Raw genomic sequence first — 11184 nt, forward strand, 5'->3', positions numbered from 1 at the left:
TAAGGATTGAGAATATAACTGTCACTAAGTTCTTAGATATCAAAATCTCGACAGAGAGACTTGAATGTCTCTATATATTGTGGTAGATTTTAAGTCTACTAAATACTCACTTAGATTAAATGCTCCGAAACTTCAAAAGTTTACCTGGAAGGGATGCGTTTCTCATTACTCTCATGAAGGAGATTTTGAGTCTCTGCAGTCTGCTGATATAGTAATACTTCCTGCCCATTCTCAGAACGAAGCCATTGTTAATGGAACCATGGCTAAAGTTCTTGAAACAGTACTCCAGGTTTTATGGTTTCCTGTAGATATGTTTTTTTTTTTTTTTTTTAAATAAATTTTTTTATTTTCCTCTCTTTCTTTCGACTATGTGAATTTCTTTATTTCTTTTTTCTGTATTGATGAACACTAAACATTCTTAATCCTGTAGGTGGTAGAGTTGATGGAAGAGTTTCACAGCTTGGGTGCATTGACTCTGTTATTGGATGATTTGGCTAGCAAAGTCCCAACTATAGCTTCCTTTCTTAAGTTGAAGCCATGTTTGAATTCGCTAAAAATAAGTAGTTATTCAAGTAATGTAAGTCATACCGCATATATCTGAGAGTTGTTAGCCGACATGAACAGTCATGTCATTATGTTCAATTGTCATTGAGAAACAGTTACAACCATGACTAAATAATCTCATTCTTATCTGAAATTAGAAATACACCCATTGTCCTAGTTGTTAATCTGCAATCTTTTTCTTCCATCATCCTCAATGTGCATTTTGTTTATAAGTTTCTAAGTCTTAATTAATATGATCGCAGGAAAACAAATCTAATTATGATGCTGACTATTGGGAGTCTCAAAATCTGAAGTTCGTTGAATCATTGAAGGAAGTTGAAATGGAAATTCATGGAAAGCATAATGAAATATAAATGATCAAGTACTTACTCAAACATGCAAAAGAATAGCAGAATATGACTGTTCTTTATTCATCTAAAGTATTTCCAAGACATGTTGCATCAAGACTCATCCAAGATCTCTTATCGAAATCCTAGATAAGTCTTGATCCCAGGGAAAACTCTACCGGACCATCCTATGGAAAATCCGACAGTATCTCCTTAAAGGTAGGACATGTCCTAAAAATTACCTGCATGAAAACGCATTATTATATGGTACCACCTTATCACTCTCACCTTACTACAATAATTTTCACAATATACAACACTTCGATATCAAACTATCTATAGATACATGTATTATAAATAATTTAAAAATACGAAATACATTTAATTATTCACGTCCGTCCACACCACCCACTTAGAGCTGTACATTTCAAATACATTTTAAATATTGTTTTACAAATATACCAATGTGTAATATAGAAAGAAAAATAAAACAATCACCACATCAACAATAATAATAATAGCAATCATTTAAACGATAATAATAATATTAATATAACTTGCCTGAGGATAACCATATTACCATATATGCTCGAAGGCTATCATACTTATCCGAAGGCGATCATCTGTCCAAGGGCTATCTCATTTGTCTAAAGGCTACCACTTGTCTAAGGACTTATACTTGCCCAATAATTATCTCTCTTGCTCGTAGGTTGTGATACTTGTCTGAATGTACCATATAATAATAGCAATAATGAATAAATAAATAATAAAAACATCAATACTCATATTAACAACATTAATGATAGTAATTGTAATTACAACAATTAATAATAGCGACTATAATAATGATTGATCATATTAATGATAAATAATAATAATAATAATAATAATAATAATAATAATAATAATAATAGTGACAATAAAAATACAAATAGTAATAATAATAATAAGGAAAATAATTGAAAATGAAATCACAATAAATAATAATAATAATAATAATAATAATAACAAGAATAATATTAATAATAGTAGTAATAATAATAAAAAATAATTAAGTATGATGTTGGAAAATCAGATTATGAATAGATAAAATAATACAAGGTAAAATAATATTTAAAATTCCAAACATATTATGAAATATACACTTGTATCAGGGTACGAACGATACCTTCTAAAATGCTCCGTGATCCACGATTCTAGCTGTTGCCGGTACCCTGCTACTAATATAATTCGGAATGGGTACCCTGGACTTGTAGGCAATATAGTTACGAGACTAGCTATTTATGGACCACATCGGATCTTCGTCCCCGTACGGTGTGATACATGCAAACATAATATAATATAACACACACACACACACACACACACACACACACATATATATATATATATATATCCAGAAAAATACTTGATGCACCATAATATATACCAGTGGTGCCCGATAGTACTTAGTGTCCTGAGTACTACCTGACAGGAAGGTTAAAAAGAGAACCTACATCTGGTCACCTTGGCGTTCCAACGGCATGAAGTTATGGTAGTTCAATCTATAAAAGAAGGACAATCGATCGCACTTGGTGCAGAACCACCTAATGGTGGCTCTTTACTCCCTCAAGACTTGCTTCTTATTTTTCTTTCACCCTTCACCCCCTTTTATATCAATAGGGAGCTACGAGCTCGGCTCCGGAAAGAAAAGAAGCCAGCAGGTCCGGTCCGCTTGATCGCTAACGATGCTTATAATTTGCCATGGCTAAATAGTCGGTTGAGGGTGCAACTGATGCTTACTGTGCATGGAACCTACCATACCTCAAACTCATAGCTTCCACAGGATGGCCATGGCCATATGAACACAAATCTGCAATAACATGCATCATGCGGACAAGCGAGAGACGGCTAATGCTAACTTGGCATTATATCCTACCTACCCTTATGGGGATAACCCTGAATATAACCTACGTGCTGATACATAATAGCCACCTGTAACCATGGAGGGGGGCAACTAATACTCACAATGCAATACACTTGCCAGCCCTCAAGTTCATGACACCTATAGGATAGCCATAACAATCAATAGTCATCCTAACCATGGAGGGGGTGGCTAATGCTCACTTTGTATTATACCTACCTTCCCTCAAGTCCATGGCTCCCTCAGGAAGACCCTATAAACTTGCGTGTTAATCACAAACACATATACAATACAAAACATCGGTATGTGCATGGTGCATTGAAAATCGATAAAATTTTATAATATTATAAAATTTGAATTTTTATAAAATATAATTAAATTTATACACTTTTATCAAATCCATAAAATTTCATATTCTCTTTTAATCCGTTATCACAAATCCATCAATTTACATAATCCATCTCTACCATCAAAAAATCAAGTTTATGAATAAATAAATAAATTAATTAATAAATGCATAACTATATTTTTGAAACATACTAAATTTTAAATAAATATTTTTCTTCAAATCCATGAAATCAATTTACACCAAAACAATATTAAAAAAAATTCATGCATAATTAAAATCACATAAATGCATTATTTATGTATCAAAATTTAACCATATTGGGTCAACGACGGTCAAACTTGGTCAAACTCCGTCAATGTCAGAAAATTTCTGGTGTATTTCGAAACGGGATGTTACAATCTTCCCCCCTTATAAAAATTTTGTCCACGAAATTTCACACGTCACTGGAACAAATATGGGTACTACTCACGCATCTGTGCCTCAGGTTCCTATGTTGCCTCATTGCGATCTAGGATCTACACTGGTTGTTCCACATATGATAGGTCTTCTCTCAATTCGATGTCCAGAGTCTCCAGCACTTGTGATGGACCTACTATGTACTCTTGCAATATCAAAACATGAAACACATTGTATACGCTAGCTAACTCCTCCGGTAATGCTAGTCTGTGCGCCATTGATCCAATCCTCTCAATTATCTTATAAGGACCTATATAATGAGGGCTTATCTTCCCTCGTCGGCCCAAGCACATGATTCCATTTCATGGAGACAACTTGAAGATTACCAAGTCTCTGACGTCAAATTCTTGATCCTTCCTATGCATGTTGACATGACTTTTCTGTCAATCCTGGGTAGCTTTTAACCTCTCCCGGATGACCTTCACCTTTTCAGGATCTACATAGCATACCTTCGACCAACATAATATGCTCGAGAAACCCTACTTAGTTCAACCAAAACTCACACTTGTTGAATTTGGCATAAAGTTGATGCTACCTCAAGCCTGGAACACTCTCCTTAAATGCTTCACATCCTCCCTTTGGCTTTTCTAATAGACCAAAATGTCATCTAACCATGATGAAGCGATCTAAATTCGGACGAAATACCCGATTCATCAAATCCATAAAGGCTGCTGGGGTATTGGTAAGCCTAAATAACATTACTAAGAACTCATAGTGCCCGTCCCTTGTCCTAGAGGCAGCCTTATAGATGTTTAACTATTGGATCCTTACTTGATCATACACCGACCTCAAGTCGATCTTAGAAAGCACCTTGGCACCTTGGAGTTGATCAAATAGGTCATATATTCTTGGCAACGAATAACAATTAAGGATGGTCATCTTGTTAAGTTGTTGGTAGTCGATGCACAACCTTAAACTACCATCATTCTTCTTCACAAACAACAGGTGCTTAATTCGGACTCTTTTAAGCAGATTGTCAATGCATTTAACTTGTGTAAGATCCACACACAAGTTATTCCTTGCAGCTTTAACATCAAGAAAATAATGAAGTTCTCCCAAGTCCTTTAAAGTAAACAACCTTTCGAGTTCTTCAGTAAATCTATGGAATCCCTCTAGTATTATTTTCAATCATCAAGGTATCATTCACATAAATTAGCATAAAGATAATTATGGAACCTAAAGAAGAGAAATTTCTCTACTCATGAATTTCTAAACCCTTAATCCTAAAAAGATCCTTTAACCTATCTTGCCATGCTTTTTGATGCTTACCTCAATCCATATAACACTTTATGTAGTTTACATATACGATGAGGTTTGGCTGAACCAATTTAGCCCTATGTTAAGCCATATGTCATGGCGGTAAGGAAATAGGTCGATATCCAAAGCTAATTCAATGGCGAAGTAAATCTTTTTTTCCGTTAGTAGCCAGGTAACTTGTCGAGAAACACATTCGAACAGTCTCTCACTACGAGTATGTCTTACAACCCTTCACCATCTACTCGTACTACTCGATCACAACATCCCCTGACCGACCATAACCATATTGATGTGAATCCGCCCGAGGCTGCACAATCGACAACCGGCTGGGGTATTGACCCGATATGTATGAAGACCGGGTCAATCACTAGAGCTCAAGCTAAAAGGTTTAGAGATCAACTTTCTGCCTTTATCTAGGGAATAATCCATTCTCAAGAGGGCGTGTCTATTCTCGAAGAACCAAGAATTGGTTTGAGCATGCAAGTGGTGAAAGCCGATACGGGCCCGGGTAGCGATTTTGGTATTTATATGGAGTCCGGGCAGCATAAAATGGGTCCAATGCTTCATGGATTCAATTCATATTTCTAAGAGGATATGGAATCAAGTAAAAGCAGCTTCAAAACCATTCAAAAGAGGGGTGTGCGCATAAGGAGAAGTTTGGCCGGATTTTTGCTGTTTTTTTGCTGGCTTTACTGTATTTTGCTGAGTTGGGCTTTTCTCTGTCTTCTAAGAAAGGGAAATGTGTGGGACTTCATGGTCAGATTATTTGGCATCCTAAAAAGCATATTGAAGCTGATTTAGAGCTCAAAGTGGTCAAAGAATAGTCAAAGTCAACTTAGTCAAAAAGCTAGTATTTTAGTTTCCTAATTTGATTCTACTTTTTGTTTTAGGAAAGTACCATTACTTTTTGGTTTTTATTTATTTATTTTCTAGACAAATAAGTTTAGGAAAGTTATTATTTTCATTTAAATTAATTAATTCATAATTCAAAATAAAGGAACTAATTAATCCAAATAAATTAGGAAAGGAGTGAGAATTTCGGCCACCATAGCAAACCACTTTGTATCGCTGGTTTTCCCTTTTGATTTTTAAGGTTTTATTTTGTGGCTTTGTAGCCTATTTAAACGATTATTTTTCAATAAGAATTAAGCATGAATTTTATGCAGAAATTAATTTGTGAGATTGAATTCTCTTTGTTCTCTTTGAACACCTAAAACACCATTAGAGAGTGAGTGTTTTAGTTTGACTTATTAATAGGACTTCCATCATCTATTATGGCGTCTTCCTTATATAACAAGGTTTCTAATCACAGGTTGGTTAGGGATTAAGGTGACCAGTATAACTTGAACATAATTAAATTCAAGCTAATATAATACGGGTTTAGGAACAGGTCGTCCTATGTTCGTATCATTTGGTATTAAAGATGAATTTTGCTCAGGTTTGATCTATCTTTATTTGCTTTATTTGTTTTTGTGTTATTCTGCAATTTTAGCATTAGGTTAAGGTTGCATCCATCCCATACACGTTCTGCATCTTAAAAAAAAAAAGAAGAAAAGTTCATTCCTAGTTGAATTAGGATTTCCTAGTTTTATCGTATTTTTTTTGTTTCTTGTTAATTTTGGTTTTTGTTGATTTTCTTTGATGTTTTAGTCTTAAATATTTTCATTCATATATTAAAAAAAAAGAAAAAAGAAAAAAAGAAGAAGGGTTTGCGGCAACATATAAAAAAAAAAAAAAAAAACCACACTTTTGTTTTTGTTGGAGGCCACGGGTTTGGTGGACTTTTGGTGTGGAATTGTAATTTTTGTTATTGATCTTTGCTACTGCAGTTGTTTTATGTTCTGTGAGTGAAACAACCAAAAAAAAAAAAAAAAAAAGAAGAAGAAAAAGCCGAATAAAAAAAAAAATTTGGTTTGTTGAATTTGGTGTTTGCTGGAAATTTCTTTGAACTGCTGCATTGTTGACTCTTTGTTACATATTTGGAGTTTCTGAGGAATTTGTTTTGCTGCTGGATATTTGGATTTTGGGTACTTAAATTATTTGGATTAAAATTAGACAAAGGAATTGATATAAAACTAGAATTACGAGAACAACAACCAACACTATCCTATATTTTTGTTCGACTTGATTCTTATATGTGTTTGAAATTCTTTTTCCTAAATTTTATTCTTGAATCCTTAAACTCTTACCATCTGGTCCAGTTCTTAAAAATTCCAAAATTTTCTCATTGATTTGCCTTATTTTGCCTAGAAAAGCCGAAAACTAGGAATTGTTAATTCATTCGGTATTGCTTATATTTTTGCTACTGTTTTGTTGATAAGTTTAATTAAAACCTACTTGTGATCTAATTCCTGTTTTTTGGGTGTTTTAATTAGAACTTTGAGATAATTCATTGAGTGGAAAAAGGCAAGAGTGTGAGCTTAAAAGAGGGTAAAAGCCGAAACTAGTGTGAAAACACGAGTGTTGAGACCTTGTTTGAGTGAAACATGTGACAGACTGAATTTGGTGAGGTCTTATTTTATTTTTGCATTATTTACACTAACATGGCAGATTCAAGGGTGAGAAGAGGAGATCCACCTTTAAGAATTAATGAAGAAGAGTTCGTCGAATTCTATGGCGGTTCCCGAGCTTCGGGGAGTGGTAAGTAAACGGACATGAGGGCTATCTTGGAGAAACTACAGTGGATGAATACTCAATTTGACCACTTAAATCAAAGGATGGATAGGTTAGAAACATCCCAATGAGTGCCAAATATAAGGTTAGATGCTCATGGAGGATGATGTCGAGATCGAGGAGGCCGAGGGTGACCAAGAGAGGAATTCAGGGGAAGTAACTATAGAGATGACTTGGAAAAGGGGTTTGATGAAATTTTTGAACCTCAAGAAAGGCCAATCCGTGGGAGACCAGCAAGGAATGAAGATGATGATCTTGGGAACATCAAGGTAAACATTCCACCTTCCATGGAAAAAAGTGATCCGAAAGCTTATATGGAATGGGAGGAGAGAATGGAGATGATTTTTGATTGTCATAATTATTCGGAGGCCAAGAAGGTGAAGTTGGCAGCAATGGAGTTTGTTCATTATGCACTCCAATGGTGAACCAATGAGCAAAACAATGGTAATGACTTGATCACTACATGGCTACAAATGAAAGGAGCCATGAGGAAGCGGTTCATACCATCACATTATCATAGGTTGCTGCATTAAAGGCTTCAATCCCTGTCTCAAGGAAGTAGGTCCGTGGAAGATTATTACAAGGAGATGGAGATGCTCATGATGAAGTTGAGCATGAATGAAGATAGATAGGCAACCATGGCTAGGTTCCTTGGTGGTTTGAATTGTGAGATAGCTAACCAACTAGAATTGCAACAATATGTGGAATTGAAGGAGATGTTGCATGTGGCTATTAAATTGGAGCATCAATTCAAGAGGAGGGGTGTAGGTTCATGGTTTGGAGGAGTTTCCAACAGCGGAAGATCAATTCCAAGTGGCTGGAGAAACAATCCAACCTATGAAAGCAAGCCAAAGCCGAAGGTGGGAGAAGAAAGCAACAATCGGCCAAGAAAGGAGCTTGAGGCCAAATCTGTCCAAGCATATAAAAATGAGGTAAAATCTGATCCTAATCCTTCAAGATCAAGAGAAATTATTTGTTTTAAGTGCTAGGGATGAGGACACATCGCTAGCCAATGCCCGAATAGAAGGACCATGGTGTTAAAAGGCAATGGTGAGCTAGAGTTGGAAAGTGAAGAAAGTGAGTGTGAAACCGAGCAAGAGGAGGAGGAAGAGCTTGAAGGTGAGGCCAAAACGTTGAATGCTTCCCATGCTGAATTAAGCTTGGTTTCTAGGAGAGTGTTGGCTGTATACAAAGATGAGAATGAAATTCAAAGAGAGAATATCTTCCACACCCGATGTGAAATTCAAGGTAATATTTGTAGCATGATTATTGATAGTAGAAGTTGTACTAATGTAATTAGTAACATTGTGGTTGATAAATTAGGCTTAACAACTATTAAACATCCAGAACCATATAGATTACAATGGCTAAATTGTAGTGGTGAGATGAAAGTAAATAAACAAGCCAAAGTAAAATTCAGCCTTGATAAATATGTGGATGTGGTTTTGTGTGATGTTGTGCCTATGCATGCGGGACATATTTTACTTGGTAGACCTTGGCAATTTGATAGAGATGCTATTCATTATGGTAGAGAGAATAGTATTGTTTTTAGATTTAAAGGTAAAAAGGTCAAGATGGAGGCATTAACTCCTAAAGAGGTGTACAAAGATAAAATTCAAATACAACAAAGTAAGATGGCCGGACAACTCAAGGAAAGGACTAGTATGGCCTCCACGACAACAACACCCATAGAAGGAGTCCAAGCCATGCAAGACCAATCAGTAAGTGTTCTAAAACCCAACTTGATGGAAAAACCAAGAGAAGGCCAAAATTGGAGTGAAAAAAAATGAGAAAACCGAGAGCTATAGCAAGAAACCCGTGAGTGAGGAAAATTGTGTTGTGGCTAAGAGAGAGAGAGAAGAAAGGAAAGAAAGAAAGAATAAAAATTTTTATTTGAGTTTTGGAGATGTAAATAAAGCTATCTTGAGTAAGAAACCATTGCTGGTCATAATTTATAAAGATAATTATTTTAATGATCAAGCTAACCTTGAAGAACTTCAATTGCTAAGTTCAATTCTTTGTCTTTTGCAAGACTTTAAATATGTCTTTCCGGATGAAATTCCAAAGGGATTACTATCAATTAGAGGGATTGAACATCAAATTGACTTTGTTCTAGGGGCTGCCATACTAAAAAGACCTGCATATAGAAGCAATCCCAAAGAAACAAAGGAGCTACAAAAACAGGTAAGTGAGTTACTTGATAAAGGCTATATTCGTGAGAGTATGAGTCTATATGATGTTCCTGTTTTATTAGTGCCTAAAAAAGATGGTTCTTGGAGAATATGTGTTGATTGTAAGGCTATAAATAATATCACCATTAAATATAGATATCCAATTCCTAGATTAGATGATATGCTTGATGAATTGCATGGTGCTTGCATGTTTACTAAAATTGATCTTAGAAGTGGATACCATCAAATTAGGATGAAAGAAGGTGATGAATGGAAGAACGCATTTAAACTAAATATGGGCTATATGAATGGTTAGTCATGCCTTTTGGTTTAACTAATGCACCTAGTACTTTTATGAGGCTTATGAATCATGTTATGCGTCCATTTATTGGTAAATTTGTGGTTGTGTACTTTGATGACATTTTAGTGAGCATGTAGATCATCTTAGGCAAGTTTTAAATTTTCTTAGGAAAGAAAGGTTGTTTGCTAACATGAAAAAGTGTGACTTTTGCAAAGATGAGATTGTTTTCCTAGGATTTGTAGTAAGTGCTGTAGGAATCAAAGTGGATCAATCTAATTTATGCAATCAAGGAGTGGACGACACCATCATCTATCACTCAAGTAAGGAACTCTCATGGTTTGGCAAGCTTTTATTGAAGATTTGTCAAGGACTTTAGCACCATCGCAGCAACTTTGAATGAAGTTGCAAAGAAGAATATTGGCTTTAAATGGGGGGAAGTATAAGAAAAATCTTTTAATTTGTTGAAAGAAAAATTATGTAATGCACTTTTATTAGTTTTGCCAAATTTTTCTAAGACTTTTGAAATTGAATGTGATGCTTTGGGTGTATTGGAGCTGTAATAATGCAAGAAGGAAGGCCCATAGCCTACTTTAGTGAGAAATTAAATGGAGCTACACTAAACTACCCGACATATGATAAGGAGATGTATGCTTTGGTGAGGGCTTTGGAAACGTGGCAGTACTACCTCATGCCAAAAGAATTTGTGATTCATACGAATCATGAATCTTTGAAGAACATTAAAAGTCAAAGGAAGCTCAACCGAAGGCATGCCAAGTGGATTGAATTTATTGAGACCTTTCTATATGTGATCCGCTACGAAAAATGTAGGGAAAATGTGGTTGCCGATGCATTATCTCAAATGTATGTTCTCTTTTCTACCTTAGATGCTAGATTGCTTGGTTTTGAACAATTAAAGGAACTTTATGAGCATGATAGTGACTTTGGGGAAATATTTAGAACCTGTTTGAAACATGGATTTAATAAATTTTACATATTTAAGGGGTATTTGTTTAAGGAAAACAAACTTTATGTGCCTAATTGTAGCATTCTGAAGTTACTAGTTCGGGAAGGTGGTGTTTCTAAAACTTTATCCTTACTGCAAGAATATTTTTATTGGCCTAATATGAAGATCGATGTTGAGAAAATATGTGAAAGGTGCTTGAAATGCCAAAAGACCAAGTTCA

Source organism: Ziziphus jujuba, chromosome 2 (assembly GCF_031755915.1).
Source record: "Ziziphus jujuba cultivar Dongzao chromosome 2, ASM3175591v1".
Lineage (NCBI taxonomy): Eukaryota > Viridiplantae > Streptophyta > Magnoliopsida > Rosales > Rhamnaceae > Ziziphus > Ziziphus jujuba.